At 41.4% G+C, this 18097-nt stretch overlaps 1 protein-coding gene across 1 annotated transcript in view; it reads left to right on the top strand.

Annotated features, from left to right (window-relative positions):
• Positions 1-18097, top strand: part of stk33 (serine/threonine kinase 33) — a 121084-nt gene that overhangs the window by 53524 nt on the left and 49463 nt on the right. The gene's annotated exons all lie outside the window — the stretch shown is intronic.

The following is an 18097-nucleotide window of genomic DNA, read 5'->3' as shown; positions in this document are numbered from 1 at the left end:
AAGCTGTGCTGTGGCAAACAGCACAGCCACAGTAGGCCCAATCAAAGCCGTGTACCTGGCACTCTTCCATAAGGCTCCGGGAACGCTGATGACAACTCTTACCTTAGCATCTGCCATCGCATCCATCACAGGTTGACTTCCTTCACTCTCACTCTCGCATAGACACATGAGCACAGGCTGCTCTATGAGCTCTCACTCAACAGTCTGAACTTCATGTTTCTGGAATAAGTTATACCCTCTGGTTTGAATCACCGAATGAGTCTGTCAAAGAAAATTGTGAAGCAAAATTATGGTTAAGTGTCAGATTTTAATGTAGAATCTCCTCTGATTGTCATTTTCGTAGAATCTGTCAGATTTGCACCGAGACTGTGTCCCTCTCACACTGATTACACAGGGCAAAAAGGAGGAGGAGGTGCGTAAAACCAAAGAGAGAAAATGCTTTAGACACTGTCACTAATACTGTATCCTCTTAATTAGCTGTTGTTGAAGAAATAAACTATAATTGCATGCATGGCAGCAAATTAAAATGTCTGCTGTAAAACAAGCTCAGACACACAATGTGGGAGTGACCTCTAGTATTGTCTTCCTCAAGGCTTGCTTTCTTTGTCACTTTTGTGAGGGGAAATCACTGAGAGCGGAGGCAGCGCGAAGATGCCAGAGAGTCGAGGAGGAGAGTACGGCCTACGTCCTGAGTGGCGGCCATAGGGATTCCCACCGCCTGCTCTCCTCCTCTTCTCTTTTCCGTCTCGACGTCCCCTCTCTAATCCCTGGCCGTTGAAGACCTCCAGACGCCCTCCTCTCATAATGACACGGCTATCAAACCCAATTGCTGTGGCTCAGACCCAAGGCAGTGCATTAAACCCCTTAGAGTCTGATTGCTTCTCCAGAGTCAAGTGGTTGCGTCCTCCCTGTCATTCCCCTGGCCACCGCCATCGCTGCACCGCCTGCTCGGAGCTGCTCAGACGAGAGCCCTCGCACGGGCCTGGCTGACCCACTTACTCATTCACACTGACCTCATACAAGCAATGAGACAAGGATCTGTACAAAAAGCTACAGGAGTTCTGATTGCATAAAAAACTGCCAGGACTGTTTTTAGGAAAAGAGGATGTTTTGTGTGATCTTCAGCAATGTCAAAATACTCTGCAAAGACATGTTTGACGCTGCAAACTGCGTGACCATCCAGATAGAGTTTAGATCATATTATATTTTAAGAAATGCCTCAGAAAAATAAAGCATGCAAAGTTATTTTTCAATTTTGTTGACTGAAGCTCAAGGATAAATGGTATGGATTCATAACATTAAAATTAAAGATTTACATGTCGTAGTACTAATGCAAACTTCACTAATAACACAGAAATAAGTGTACTGGACTGTTACAAGTCACCTCCTCTCATTAAAAACAAAATAATCCTAATTTTAAGCACAATACACATTGTCATGGGTTTTATTTAGTAGGCAATTACTATCCGGCAGTTACCCTCATGAAAACTTTAAAAATAACCCTCGAGGTTTCAAGATATGCTCAGTAAATTTAAGTAGTCCTTTGAGGGTGGCATGTAACTTACTTTAATAAAAACAACAATAAAAAGTGTTTTTTTTCTCACAACTTAAAAGACAGGAAAATAGATATGATAATGTTTAGAGTTTTTGATTAAAAATATAAGGCTTAAAAATCTTACATTTTGTTCTATTTTTGACAAGTTCTCTAATTTGTTTTTCCACATTTTATAGCAGTTTTGTCATGCATATCAAGAGACAAATTTAATGTCCACAACCTATGTTTTATTACCCCTGAAGATAAATTACATGCAACATAAAAGTGGAAACAACAGGTTATATTCTAAAATTGGCAGATATCTGTTTGTCTTTACGTGATGGAATGCTCCCTCTATGTCTTCAAGTGATTTTAATCTAATATAGTTACAATGATCTTTATAAAAACTGTCTGTCAGTGCAGGAATATAATGTGAACTTCACCCCAGGGTAAACTCAACTCGACTAGAATGATTCTAGTGTTCTAATCAGTTTTACTCTAACTTTCACTTGGATATTGACACTGTTTTTCAAAAAATAAGTTGACTTGTGTTTGAAACATGCTGCTATATCCTCATTGCATTGGGAAATTCTTTCACTTGGTTCAGACACAACCTTTAGGACTTAATCAATTGTGAGATAGCATATAACGGAAGATTTATTGTTAGTTAAAAGCCGTCTTGGTGACTAAAAAATGATAAAGGGCTTCATGAAAAGCAAAAAATAAAAGGTCAGACACACACTGTTACCAGAAAACAAACATTACACATATAAAGTTGATTTATGAAACATTCAACGGAGTTGAGACTTCATGACAAAATAAATATCGCCTCAGTTTATCAGAGAAAGAATGAAAATGATTTTTTTCCCCAGCTTTTTCCACATCACACAGCGGTACAGCAGAAATCTGTTGTCGTGTTGTTTTTTAAAAAATATATAAATCATAGAAAGGCACTGGACTGCATATCAAAGCAATATGTTTTTAATGATATGCATAATTAATTACTCAGTGTTGTGGATCTACATCACGGTAATGATTCTGTGAGGGTGCCGTCACCAAACATTGCTGTAGGCATGTTCGTACAGTGCAAATGGCAAAGTGTCGTCCACGTTGCCCACACACCCGGCTGCACTGAAGGGAAAAAATAATGGGAATGAAAGAGCAAATATCTGTAAGTATTTGTTTGTCAGTGTGTATGTTCCTGTTAGGATGTGTGTACATGTGCATGAGCGTTGCATGTGTGCGGGTGCCTCTGTGCCGGTGCGCAAGATGGAGTGCAGTGTCGGAGTTTGGGCAGAAGGTGAATAACTACAGTGCTTACAGTGTAATCATGGTTCCTGTCAGCCCTGCTGCAGGAGAGGAGGGGGCGACCAGCAGACTGAGCTCCTCGGTGATGAAGTACAGGCACTGAGGAGCGCTCTACACCTGGATATTTATTAACACAGGCCTGACAGTAATGAGGCCTGAACAGGTGGGCTGGGACACACATATCAGAGTGAGGAGCATCCGCCAGGAGGCAGTGGGGGAGACGGTGAAGACGAGTGGGAGAAGTTCACCCTGCAGAAACATAGCACTATAGAGAGCTGCGGCTGCACACCCACTCGTACCTACATATACATCTGACCAGAAACAACAACAAAAAAACAAGTAAATGTGTAGCTCTCCTGTGCTGCTCCAAGTTGTGCATATGGAACTGTGTTCTGTTTGAATTTAATAAATCACTTAACAACTGATTTGAGATTAGAGTTGGCATTAAGTTGGTGCTTTTCACGGCACTTCTTCCTGTTAGAAAATGCAAGTGATTGAAGATGAACTCTGAGAATGAAACAGAATGTGAATACAGTGAAAGGTATAATTTGCAAGCTAGCAGTCTCTGTTAGGAAGCAGCCTATGAATATTTGGAGCAGACATGGCTTGCCCTTTAATTTGACAGGAAAACATTTTTGAGATTCACAGAAAATACCACTTTATTGTAAAAAATGTGTGCAAAACTACTCTGTTAGCATTCTGTAATCTTAGCAGTGCACTCTCAAATTGTCTGCAGTTCAGGTGAGCACTTCGTAAATAGCTGCAAACCAAAGGACTGAGAGGCGTTTAAAGCACTGAACTCCCTCTGCAGTGCATGTGGGTGTAATCCAGAGGTTGGTTTTATGAGAAACGTAAAGAGGAAATTAAAATGAGTGGCTCTCTGTCCAGTCAGGGTGGAGCTTCAGCTGCAGAGATGCTAAGATTGGTGAAACTGGACAAATCACCAGCAGGGAGGGACATTCTCCAGACCTCATTAGGGCTGAGGACAGAGTCATAGTCAGGTTAAGAGTGAGGCAAGCATACAAAGATGTGTGGTGATTACAGTGTGTGATCTGGTGTGTTTGTGTGTCTGTGTTCACCTTGTGCTGGCTTTCTGTACTCCGGTTGTCTTATTAAGACCCAGAGTGAGGCTAATCAGTGCTGTCATCTGATGCTGAACAGCTGCACTGAACAAAGAAGAGGAGGAGACCACTGCAGGCCCAAGGTGCATCTGCGGGGGAGGAGAGCGCTCTGCTGCCTGAGCTGATGCTAGCTGATGGCACTCCCTGTCAAGTACGCCTCTCAGAGACTAATGGGTGGAGAAAAGGTAGAGGGTGACTACGTCCAACATTTCATGTCAAATCCACCTTAATAATTCGTCATTGCCAGCTGTGACTGACACAAACTGTAGGTGAGACGGCTTCTAGTGCACACCCCAAAATGGCACATGGGGAAATTCACTTAACTAACGTAGTCAACTCCAGATCCAGTCTGCAGCACTGTGGGTGATTTGAATTTCTGGTGTGTGAATAAAGAGTGAAAGTTGTGCCTTACAGAGAAGACATTTGAAAATGATTAGGGGAAAGGGATGGATGACGGTGCCACGTGAACACTCCCCTATTTTCACTTGTTATGTCTCTCTTTCAGTTCTGTCTCTTACTTCCTGTCTTCCTGCCTCTCTAACAGTCTCTACTCTCTGTACCAGCCATGGTCAGAAAATGAACTCAACTAGGACTGCAAACAGACTTCAAAACCAGAGCTGCGACTATTAACTCATCTCTCAAGCCATCCTGCTGAGTCTGCTGGGAGCTTACACTCATTTCCTATGCAGACACTCCTAACAGATGACCTTGGTCTTATCAGGACAGGTCTAGATCTTGACAAAACTGGGCGGACATAATATTACTATTGAATATATTTCTTGGGACAAGACAAATATCATTGTTCATCTGTTATTGTGTTCAGATTTAGCCTCCATGAACCACACTGCATGGTGGCCGTAACAAGAAGCCAGCGATCTCTGCCATCTAATCAGCTACAACTTTTAGATAAGTCTAATTTCAAAATGTGCAATACTGTAACTTTTGGTTAACACAGATGCTTATCTACCACCGATGGACCTAAGCTTCTTCTGGAAGTGCATGTTCCGGAAGAAAATCCACCGCCAAGTGTAATTGGAAAGGCATGCACTCTACACAGATTTAAATGAATGCCATACATGTCCTGTTTTATACATCAGTTACAAAAAAGGCTTTCTCTTGTGCAACGGGTTCCATTTTTAACCCCCCAGTCAAACCAGTCACATAAGCATACAATAGGGCTTTATTAGCCTTTCCCCCACACTGCTGTGCAAGGAGGACAGATCTCCAATCTGAATAGAACAAGCAGTTCCCTTTAAAGATCCCGTGTCTAGGGCTAATCTGGTAAACTCCCATAAATGCTCTTCACCACCCCAGATGGAAGGAATTAGCGGCACCAGACAGTGCAGAGAGGCCTTAAGCCTGTGATATACCTCCGAGATTAATTAGCTTCCAACTTTAGATATTATTATAGAATCTGAGGTTGCTACAGAAACTACGATGTCTTCAACTCCATTAGACAGTTTTGTGCCATGGACCAAGCACAGAGCCGAGGTGCTTAGCAAGGCACCGTCTTCCATAATGCATGTTGGCCTCAACCGTACTCTGACAGCACTTAAGAAACCTACAGCCATTTGAGTGACAAAGATCTCATCTATTTTTCAGTTTTGACTCTAACTGTGTGGGGGAAGATCTTACACTCCATACAGTGTGTGTGTGTGTGTGTGTGTGTGTGTGTGTGTGTGTGTGTGTGTGTGTGTGTGTGTGTGTGTGTGTGTGTGTGTATGTGTGTGTGAGCGTGTGTGTGTGTGTACACAAGTGTGCATGCAAGGACAATTAGAAATATGTTGTTGGACAACAGCCTTGGATTTACTCACAATTATCTCAACTCTGCAAGCTGGAGCGTCTGTATGTGTGAGTCACAGTTTTAATGAGTTCTTTTCATGCAGTCCTCTGCTGCTTCACTCGCTGGCGCTGCAGATTCACTATTCTGCTCTTACAAATCTGTGCGTTCAAGTATATGTGTAGGCTAAAGCCTCTAATTGAAGGGAAGATGAGGGATATATATCCAGAAAGGAACTACACCTTTAAGAGGAAGAAAACAGGCAGTCTCCTGCCAGTAAGAAATCTGTATCAAATTGTTTTGTGGAAATGACCCAGAGTGGACAGCTTAGACCTCCATCTCTGTCCGTGTCAGAAAGCTTAGTTTCTGAGGCTCCCAATCATACCTTCTGCTCTCTCTGAAATGAATTTTATTTTATATGGTTTAGAAATATATAATAAAACCACTCCACTAGACTATTGCCACCCAGAGAGCATACAGACTATGATTTATAATGAATTAATGTAAACCAGATTCACAAATTTCTAAAACTTTGTCTGACTGTAAAATGTTTCTCAAAATCCTTCTTGTGGCATCACATAAAAGCAGGACCTAAGGTCTAAATGTGCTGTGCGCCAGCTCACATTAAGCATCGTTTTCCTACATGACAAGTTTCACTCTTACAAAGAGGCAGGGCTGGATAATCCATTAATGTAGCATTAGACCAAACTTTTAAGCTTCCTCAGACAAGTCATCTCCAGTATTTGGCAGCATCGGAGGTGGGCGGTGGCTTATTGCACATTAAGTGCTTTTAGACACAAGAGCAGAGTGTGTGGTGAGAGATGCATTAGGAGACAGACTGTCGAAGACATGTGCTCTCTCATGGATGCCGCTTGTATTGATTTCTATAGCCTTTTAATTTAAGGCACTTTCACTTAAGGCTGAGACGAATGTGAGAAAAGGCCGGCTGCATATTCAACTGTTAATGCTACAATCATGTTCAATTAAAAATGCATGAGATCATAGATTTACAGATAGGTCCTTCAAATTGGCTTGTGTTTGGTTGTAATTAAATAATTTGAACTGGTTAAAAAAATAAAAAGTGCATTGTTAAAAATTCTTCTAATGATTAGCAGGCACTGTAAGTGGAAGAGAAAAGTCATGGATCAGGTTGACCGTGAATAAGACAGAGCGGGGACAATTAATCCCTCAGAGGCTCCGACTGACAAACCGAGTAGAAACAGCTCGTCGGTAAGTGGATGACCTTGCTGAACAGCCTTGAAAAGCACAGGTGACCACTCTACTGCTTGATAACTTTCCCCTGACTGCATGTGCTAAGTGGAATTGCTGCTTTCAGTCGAGGAGATGTTGGGCTGCAGGTTGACGGCATGCAGGGAGAAAAGAGGGAGGAGTGCGAGGCACCTCTGCCTGTCGAGCAGGCTGGGGGCACCCGGTGTCAAGCTCATTAACCTCGGTAGAAGAAACGCTACAATGAAACAGAAGATATGCAAGGCACCAGGTCACATCCTGAAGTGCTGCTCCTTGTAAAACCTGAACTCTCACCAACTGACACAGCAGCATCGGCATTTCATATATTAAAGGCCTTTTTTCCTCTGAAGTGGCGGGATAGTTTTCGAGAGGAGAATGGGGAATTGTGTATGATACTGTAAGTAGATTTAAATATGCAGATGCAGAGGTGGCTCAAGCTGGGCTGATGTGAAGGATGAGCTCGCTGTGTGTCTTATGATGGAAGTGAGTGAATGCCATTACCCTGTTACCAAGGCCTCTCAGCATATCTTCATTTATAATGCTCCTCATACAGTCTTCTACAATCCTGACCTGTTCAAATAAAGCCTTTGTCCCAGACAGACGCAATCAGAGTGATGAGTAAACACATACACTATGTCTATCTTGCCTATTAATCTGAGCACCCAGCTGTGAGGAGGGCTTTGCTGCCCTATCTCCTCTAGTCCACAGTGAAGCCCGCTGCTATTGCTGCCCATGTTTAGATTTCATCCGCAGCTCGGGATTGTTTCAATGCAACACAGATCAGAGCACACTGGTGAATGGATTGTGTGAATATTTCTGTGAATATCTTAAACAAGCCCTTTGGATCACAGTACTTCTTTCAGATTTGGAATCTGAGCAAACATTCATTCAAGTATTTTGCGAACATCCCATTTTGCTACGATCTCAATTATAAACCCATCATTAAATGTACACATTTTTGATAACAAACATAATGTTATGCTAATGTAAGATATATTTGTTGTATTGGACTGTTTAAGACTGTGCTTGGTGTTTGCTTTGCCTTGTATTCTAAATTGGTCAAAACTGTAATAACCAAAAAGAAAAAATTGCAGTTTTCATTTCTTTCTGGTGCCATGACAGAGTCTCCTGCATTACTGTTCTCAAGAGGGTAAATTTCTGGTTCTGACAGACAATATCACTAACTAGATTGGTGCAATATCTGTGTGGGATGGCCTACAAATAGTTTGCAATATCCGTCCAATCGCAGTGGCCACACAGACAGTTAACCAGCTTAGGGGCAAACATTGTTAGTCGCTGTTTTGCTCCAGCTGTAACTTGAGAACTCCACATAGAGTGTAACTTTTTGGCATTGTGCATTACTTACGCCATGGCAACACTGGAATAACTGCACAACCAATTGTATGTTGCAGGTTTACCTGTAACTGTGTTAGTTTTGGCTGTCTTGTCATTTGAGTGGTTCCAAAAAAGTGTAACAACTAATACTATCTCCTTTATAATATGTAGAACCAACGCAGCTGTCGAATTAAACAGTGCTCATCTGCAATAGCACAATCCAAACATGAATACACTGCTACATTTAACAAGCTAGGGTAGCTAGCTTTTGGTTTCTGGATGGAAACATTGTGGAAGTTGGGTTTTCCCAAATGCTTAGGGTTTTAAAGGGACTAACAGCCTAAAATTACAGATATACATAACTATGCAGACTTGAAGGAAACAAACAGAGCATCTACTAATATCTACCATTCTGAAGATGTACTTGTTCTCAGCTGCCTTTGACTAAATTATTTTAAGTTATTTTAAATCTTATGTCAGTTACTTTTAACAGTTATTTTAACTCTTTTTCTTTTTTTATGACTAACTCTGCAATATAACTTTTAAAATGCCCTTGTTTTAAGACTTCTGTTTTTGATCTTTTTACTGTTCTGACCTTTTTTTAAATGATTTTATAAATGTTTTCTTTTGTTTTTCTTTTAATAATTGTTGTCATCTTCTGTCTTAATGTCTTTGTAAAGCACTTTGAATCGCCTCGTTGTTGAAATGTGCTATATAAATAAATTTGCCTTGCCTTGCCTAATAACGTAAAAAGGCTACAAGTGGCCTGTTTGTATTGCACATGTCGCAAAGAACAAGATGAAAAACGTGACCTCTCTCATTACTAACACTCCAAAACTGTTCACAATGAAGAGAGAAATGCACAAAAAACAAGTGAGGATGGCTAGTTCAGTGACATGAACATCCAACACTCACTTCTAGGCGCATGCCATTATCTACTGTACCGACGTATGTAGACCCTAGTCTAATAGTCAGTCCGCCACGTTGTGCGTTCAGATTCAATGCAAAATCACCGATGTCATCATTTATCGACCTCAAGGGACATTCAAAAATGACTCTTGCGATGTTCTGATGTTACAAGTTACGCTTCTTCATTGACTGTCTTGGTTATAAATCAGAATCCGCATTCAAAGAATCTGACTCAGACTAATATGCGATTATATGTAACGAATGAGGTGTGCGGTTAGAACGGCCCTTAACATTGGTCCAGGATACATTTACCCATACAGCATATACACTGTATGCACAAATCTCTGCTGAAAATACGAAAAAAAATGTCCCCAAATAGTTGCAGTATCAGTATAGTAGCCTAGCCGCGCTAGACCCAGCTCTTAAGACACAAGGGTCTAGGAACGCTCGACAGGGAGGGAGGCGGGCTAAAAGGTTGCCTTTCAAATCACTCTACACCAATTGGGTAGGTATACAACCAATCAGCGCAACGAATCGGCTGATGTAGTTCCTAGAGCGCCGACGGATTGTGGCTAAGTCCCATTAGCTTCCCAACCAGTGGAGCCAACTGGTATATTAAGGATTTGCCATATCCCGTCGGCATAAGTCCAAATACGTCTTTCTTCTCAATGAAACACTTAAGTGACGTCCTTTGTTTATCTTTCAAGTTGAATTTTAGCTTCAAATCTTTAAGGGCTGTGGCCAAAGCCGAGTCGAAAGATAACTGTTTATTGTGCGCCGGTTGTTTCTGTCAGAATCGTCACGCCTCTGTCGTCACTTAGTTGCGCCTGCCTTCTGACTCTACACTTCAATGGTGATTCGTCCGGCCAGTTTTAGGAGAATCCAGCCTCGAGCCTTATGGAGGGTAACTAGACCCACCCTGGCAGAGAATTAAATTCGTTGCCGTGGGTTGTCTAGCGCAGCTAGGCTATCAGTATAGTTCATATTGTACACACTGTTTTACTGTAACTTTAATTAGCTTTTAACAGAAAACCCCAATTATAAAGATGTCTGTGAATGGCTCAAATATTTAAAACAAACCTTAAAAAATCTGAATAAAACTAAGATGCACGTTTTTCACGAGGATTAAATATTTCACAGAGCAACAGACAGACTCGCAAGACTTCTTTCTGTCCACATCTTTTGCAAATACAGCTGTCACATGCAGGTAAAGCTCAACAGACTGGCACTTCGTGAACCATTATTACAACAGACTACAATTTCAGCCGGACCAAACCACTTTAGATGGGGTCACTCAACAATGGCCGGTAATGGCAGGGCTAGAACAGAGGAGAAGTGACGATGATAAGCTGTCAAAACTTAAGCTCTGGTATCCGTCAAAGCTCAAAAGGAACAGCTCTTAATGTGCTTAATGCAAAAAAAAAAAAAAAAAGTGTAAATTTAAAGGTAGATATTGTGAATATGTATTTAGTTTTGTTAGTGGAGTGAACTTTGGGTAAAATATTCTGTTGAATTTATGCTTATCAACTTTGATGTAATCTGACTGAGATGTACTAAAAATAACAGTAAAAGAAAACACACACACACACACATAGGGAGAGAGAGAGAGAAAGAATGAAAGAATAGAAAAGAGCATAGGAACAGAGGTAAGGTCTGTAACTCTGCAGGTGAATATTCCATGACATTTCATCTGCGGTAGTATTAAGGTGTGGGGCAACACTGGTCATGCGAACAGGGGGCTGGTTGAAGCATGAAATTCATTGTCAAATGCTTTCTTCCAATTTAAAAGATAAAAAAAAAAGTCTGATATGGGGAAAATAACAGGAAATAAACACAACATACTTGCATGAATAATGTGAGATTACTAGCTTATTTAAAACGCGCAATGTGAAATGCTACAGCATTTGCATCCCCCCCATTCATCATGACCACTTTGCCATATTAAATCCATCATGTCAATTTTAAATGGCTCAATTCACAGAGAATATAGATGCATTAAAAGAATATAACAGAAATCCTATTAGTCTGCTGAATTTCAGTGTGAAATACATAAATTGCAAATGGGAGGCAGAAGAGTGGGGGGGGGGGGGGGGGGTTGCGAGGGACCTGTTAATGAAGGGCTCTGATTAGCATTTGTTAAAACTCAGTGAAGTTCTTACATGCTAAAGGTCAGACTGCTGTTCTGACATGGGGAGATGAAAACGTTCTACTTTTGGGGGGAATGTCATGATTTGAATTAAGATTGTCAGATTGGCTGTAAGCTCGTATCACAGTGCAGGCATCTTGTATGACCTTTTCAAGGAATTGTCATTTTCCGCCCCTGTGATGCCACCATGCCTCAGCGGGGGATAGGCCCCTCTCCTCTCGCCATGTAATTTGTCCTGGGTGTTACCATTCACACAGCACTACTCCCAGCCACTCGCCCAAACGCCTATGTATCTACAGACCAGCAGGCTGCGACTACAGAATAACAAGAATGTGGCTGCTCACGTTCTACTCTATGCTCTGTGTATAGCAGGAAAAGGGCCTCTGCTGTGTGCTGCTGTTGGCCTGAGCATCACACACTCGCAGCCTCGCATGGCTCCGCTACTGGAGCAACCACTGGTCTAAAGCAAATATGATTGGAGTTAACGATATTAACTGCACTCGCTACAACAGCTGTACTCATGAGTGATCAAGCACTGAAGGCGGCTGTTGAAAGTTGTTGTGCACTTTGCAGTAAACTCTTTTTTGTGTGTGTGTTTGTAGCAGACAACATACCATCAAACACTGACTGGCTGAAAAAAAAATGTGCTGTTTCTGTGAAAACTGCTGGAATTTTAACTTTTGAGCAAGAAGGATGGAATATGCAAGGAAATTTCTATCATATTACTGGAAAATACTAAATAACATGAAGGTGAAAAATGAGCTATATTTGGTCAGAACGAAAACTTTAGGCATCATGGTTACAAATGATTACTGGTGATATTAATGTTAAACAGCCACATGTGGAAATAAAGTCATCTGTGACATGTCAGATCTTAAAATATATTAACATTTTAACCACATCCAGCCCAGTTTAAAACTAGATGCCAGAAAATTAATGAACTTGGACAAACCCCACATCCAGGAGAGGCCCTACCAGCTCCAGGTTCACCGCATATCATTTGGTTTTCTTGATGTGATTCATTGCAAATATGAAAAGGAACTTGCACTGCTATATCAGCATAATTGGGTCTGGTGTTATTAGCTAACTGATATTGTCACGTGGTTCACATTATTCAATAAAGTTGTGAAATGAAACTGCCATGATAGCAATTAACCCATCGTACAGTACAAATACCTGTTGCAGTTGAATTAGTGGCATTTTGGAAGCAAAACTTTGTATACATATTGTAATAGAGAGTTATATGTGGCGCAGTCAATTTTTAAACCCTCTAACTGATTGATGTGGCCACGGGAAGAAACATAAAAGAAAAGAAAATGTTATAATTGCCTCCTAAACTATAATAAGTATAGTAATGCCAATATTAACATACACAATTGCATTCAGTGTATATATTCCTCTTATAGGGAATCGGGGCGGCTGTGGATCAGGTGGTATAGCGGGTCGTCCAATGATCGAAGGGTCGGCGGTTCGATTCTCGCTCTCGCCTAGTCATGTGCTGCATGCCAAAGTTTCCTTGGGCAAGATTCTGAACCCCGAATTGCCTACCAGTGACTGTTCCGCTGGTGTATGAATGTATACTGACTGATCTCGCAACCCGGCCCAATGGAGCAATTGTTGTAAAAGGCTTTGAGTACTCTGATGAGTAGAAAAGTGCTATATAAGAGCAAGTCCATTTACCATAGGCAAAAAAATAGAATTTCAGAAACTTTAATCTTACTGCAGGATCATAAACTAATAATTATCCCCATTAGTGAATGAGAAAAAGCTTTCAAACACTGTAACGTGGCTCCGAAACATATTTCAAACATGTTACTGGGCCTTACACATCCAGATACCTGCTTACTAACCTGGCAGTTCACACATCTAGCCACTGTGACACGTCTCCCACAGTCTGTCTTCTGAGATTTGCACCTACAATGAAGATCATGCAGCATAGCAGCACTATAGCTGATGTGGCACTGCTGCCCTTTCACAGCTAATTGGTCGCTGTGCGCTCATCATCTGGTTATCAGCGGTGATTGGCTGATGGTAAGCTGCGACTGGTCATTCGAGTGTCACTGGCCTGTGTTCCTGTAATTAAAATCTGTCATCCAGAACCACATCCCTCGTCGCCACTAAACCCTTTCGTCAGATGGCAGAGCTCAGATAAACTGTCCTGCAGCCAGTTCTGTGATGAAAGAGTAGCCCGTTTGTGGTGCAAAGTTTAGGGAACACACAGAAATACGCTTGAAATATTCCTGAAGTTGTTCTTACCATGCAAGCTACATCAATAGCTAATAGACAGGTTATTAAAGCTGAAAAATTTAAACTACCGGTTTCTATTAATGTATCGACAATATGATGGTGGCTTAATAAGTGGAGCTACTGTAGATAATGCAATGAGGGAGAGGAGGACACAAAAGATACTTGATATTTTTTTAATGATGTTGAGCATTTGTTCGGGGCTTTAACTACTTTAGGGCACTCCACTGCTGAGGTTCCAACGGGGTGGCCTTCAGAAACATGGCCGACAGAAATCTTTGAAAATTAATTAGAGACAAATCCCTTCTCGCTGAAGTGTGGCATTTAAGGCATTGTCCTTGGTGCTCGTAGAACACCACCTTTCAGTGTCAAACCCCTCTCCTTCCACTGGCTGGATAATGCAGCCTAATCCACATTAGCAATCACTCCAGTCCCTGTTGTGTAGTGACAGTCCTTCCTAATTGCTTGGCATTATTAGGTACTTTACTTGTAAATTTGAGGAGAAACATCATTCTACTGCATCCAAGCAGCAAATGATCCAATTTGCTTAATTTTCACCAAACACCGCCAGTGTTTTCTCCTCACTGCTCCCCCTGTTGTTTGTTGAGGGGAATGATGGACTTGCAGGCAGAACTAATAGTCAGAGGTGGGTGATTAGTTGTAATTATTATCTGGAAATAGTTTTTGATATAAGAACAATCAAATATATATTCATACATTAATATGACTATATGCAGGGAGAGCAATGCGCAGTAAGAATTTCGTCAGATTTGTTTCTGTTGCTGGCCTAAATCAAATGCAAAAGTCATACTGAAATCAGCTTTTATTCAAATGATCTTGCACCATTGTTTAGAATATCCAAAAGGAGGGAGAAGAAGAGACCCTTTGATCTAATACGACGCCTATCCTTCAGCACTGCAGAGGTGTTTACTTAATTAGGTTAGGCAGATGTGATCACTAGTACATCAGTGCAGACTCACAGACTGCTGATTTAGTATTGCTGAAGAATACCAGCAGTAAATCCCTAATATGTAAATATCCTGGTGACCCAATCTGAAACTCAGACACTGGCCTGAGGGGCAGGCGATGGGAAATAGTCTCATAATCTGTAATCCACTCATTCTTTATCTCTTTTCACTCAGTGTCTTCTTCACACACTAACACACAGCACGGCTTTCTCTTTCTCTCAACCTCCCTGATGCTCTTTTTTTTAAAAGTTTTATAGTCACTGTCTGGGCTTCTGTTTCACTTTCTTCTAAAGAGATTTACTTATGAGTTGTTGACTGCCGGTCTCCCCTTATTTCTCTGTTTGCATTAAGGGGCATACGCAGCCCAATTCGGCTCATCTATCCTTCTGCCTGTCAGTCAGTCAGACGGCCGGCGTCCCTGGACTGCATGTGGAGAGAGAGAGAGAGAGAGAGAAGGAGGGAGGGAGGGAGGAGAGTCGATGTGGCCCAAGGCGAGCAACTACACACCAACGGGGGAACAAGGCAGACATGACAGCTTGATGACACTTGCTTTTGTGTATCATATCATTTTACCAATCATCTGCATTTCATTTATGTGAGACTCTGCACTCCAACGCAAAGTGTCAGGCCTGCTGGCCTAGTTAGGTTGAGAGTGAAGTTGGCTGGGTAAAAAGTGAGCTGATGAAACCCTCCTGTCCATGGCCCGCTGACAACCCTGGCACTCCAAATGAAAGTGGAAAGGCAGCCTTATTACAGTACGTTTCACACAGCAAATGGAGAAACAAATGTGACTTGATATCCCAGGATGCCCTTTGTTGTTGTTATTACTGCTGTTGCTATTGTCAATAATGGTGATGATAATGCCTGGTGTTTTGTTTCAGTGCTCCCTTTTGTTGTCTTTTTGTTGTTCCGTTGTTCTACCCAAACAGGGCTTGTTGGCAGACGCGCTGCTGCAGCAGGGAAGAGACAAATTTCTCACATTGAGGTTTGCACTTTGTTATTGCGATCCTCTCTTTTGAATTTAAAACGTAACATGAAAACTCGAGATCCCAAGCTCATCTGTCTTCAACAATGTGGTAAACAAGAAAGCTGTGGACTGAGTGTGAATGTAGACCTAAAACAGAGAGTTGTTTTCTGCCTTTGGATTTCACACTAGCAGCACAAACAAACCCAACTCAGCCTGGGCATCTTGTGTTCTTAAAGTGTATCTAATAGTAGACAGTCATCCCGATGGATCCCTTGACTTTGCATTATTTATGATTTTTCTAATCTGGCAACCTCTTTCATGAGGTTTTTTGGAATATTTACCATCAGCCTGCCTGTATTGATTGCATCAATAAGTAAATGGCATTCTGAAGCCCACCATGACTAAACTTCTTCAGATTTGATCACAAACTGTTTGGATCCTTCGGATTTAAAATCACATGTGTGTTAGCTTTTAGTGCGGTGCTCATATATTCCCTGAGCTGCACACAAAACAGATTTAAGTGGCTTAAACATTGTATATGTTAGTTGAATAACTTTAAGTGCTGACACAAATGCACCTTACGCTGTTGTGTCGATGCACTTAAGAAGAGCACAGATTAGCAATTAGGCCCTCTTCCACTCTTTGTTGGCACTACTGTCAGTTTTCCATAGAGACAGGAACACTCTGAGATAAACATTTAAAAGCTTTTCGTGTAAAAACAGTAGGAGAACTCAGTCTGAAAAAAGTCTAAATACAGAAATGAATAAATAAATACAATAAAATGTGGGCACTGTTCTCATTTTGCAGCTTGGATGCAGCCTTGTCAAATGGCACTTAAAAGCAAGGGAGCTGGTCTTGGGGGAGGTTGAGATGTTTATTCTAATGGATGCCATAATGAATGCTTACGGAGTCAGGCCTTGGCTTCGATAGGGGGCTCTGTGCCAGCATGGTTTTAAAGGAGAGCAGTCACTGCTGCAGCCCTGGGCGCTTGGCACGCCGAGTTCTCCACAATCTCCCGGCACACACAGAAATGGCAGCAAGGACCTGGAGATAACCACCCGTGAAATCTCTCATCACATGCCTTTGATTACTTGTCCACTATTTACTGTTTTTAAACCTTGAACTTCAAACGCACAAACAATTCTCACAGGGGCCATGTTTATTGAAGATGTCTGACTACAAATTGTCCCGATGTTGTGTCGTCTCTCACTGAAGACTCAGAGGAAGCATAAAAAAAAATCTAAATCATGCGCTGGTTTGACATCACATATCTGCTTTTTACACTGTTTCATGGAGTCATTCAAAACATTTAAGCAAGTTTTGAAAACAGGAGCAGCTTTCTGTAGGAATTATATGTGTGTTTTATAAATGTGTGTCTATTTTTCTAGATTAAACAGAGCCTACGGTGTGCACAATTTGTATAGTCTGTGCATGTGTTACTGTGTGTGAGCATGTGTGTGTGTGTGCTTGTGCATGTGTGCCTGCTGGGGGTGAAGACTGAAGCGCTTTATTAAAATGATGAGAGCAAGTTCAATTTGAATCATGCAGTGCCTGTCAGTGGCTTCTCGAATTGCAGGGCTGATGAAATTGCTCTTGCGGTTATTTAAAAGCAGTTGTAATCCATCTGAAAATGCTGTGATATAATCCATTTAATTTCTTATTCCTTGCAGCAATAACATTGAGTAACAAAAATCTATCAAAGCAATGTAGCCTGGTGATTTAGTAATTATCTTTATTTTACATTACTGCAATTCAGCCCGGATTAATTGGAATCTTATCTGAACAGAGCGGCAGGTCACTTACCTCAATACACCACAATGCGTTTTTATCTTAATCATCGGCGTCCACAAACTCAATTGTGACCCACTGTGCCAAGAAATGATTATTTTCTGATGCATAAAATAGCAGTATATACAGACAAGCACACTGAAACCAAACTCCATTAAATATTTTGCTTCTGTTTTTTCAAAATAAAACATAAAAGCACTCACTGCTGCAATACTGCAATGACCTTATCAAATGATGTGTATCAGTGGAGCGGCAGGATGTATCACATGGTGTCATGTAGTGATTCCTACTTGGGAGAACTCACAAAATATCCAGTATTGATCAGCTGTTTAAGTTGAGTTAATGTATGAGCGATGCTCGATGTATTCCCTAATGGGTAAGCTGCCTGTAGGCAGTGCAGTGGTAATAAGACCTCAGACAGCCACATAACTCAGCCTGTCTCTAAGACCACTCTCTTTTTCCTCCACCTGGGTTATCTGACATCTGATATTAGTGAACTCGCCAGCACTCTGGAAAGAGGAAGTAGAAGAATGTGGGAGAGGAGAAGAAGAAGCCTTACAAGGCTCATAAAAGCTATAGTGGGTGAGGGAGACGTAATTAGAGCTTTATTCACCATGAAGGCACCAAACTGGTTTTATTCATTATTATTTCATCACTGTCAACATGTGTGGAGGAAAGATTATTAGATTAAAGGGGTGTTTTTTTGTGTCGTAGCTTTTTTCTATACCGATCATTTTCCAATGCACCAC

The sequence above is a fragment of the Acanthochromis polyacanthus genome, chromosome 2 (genome assembly GCF_021347895.1).
Source record: "Acanthochromis polyacanthus isolate Apoly-LR-REF ecotype Palm Island chromosome 2, KAUST_Apoly_ChrSc, whole genome shotgun sequence".
In the NCBI taxonomy this organism is placed as follows: domain Eukaryota; kingdom Metazoa; phylum Chordata; class Actinopteri; family Pomacentridae; genus Acanthochromis; species Acanthochromis polyacanthus.
This window is presented reverse-complemented; position numbering and strand designations above follow the sequence as displayed.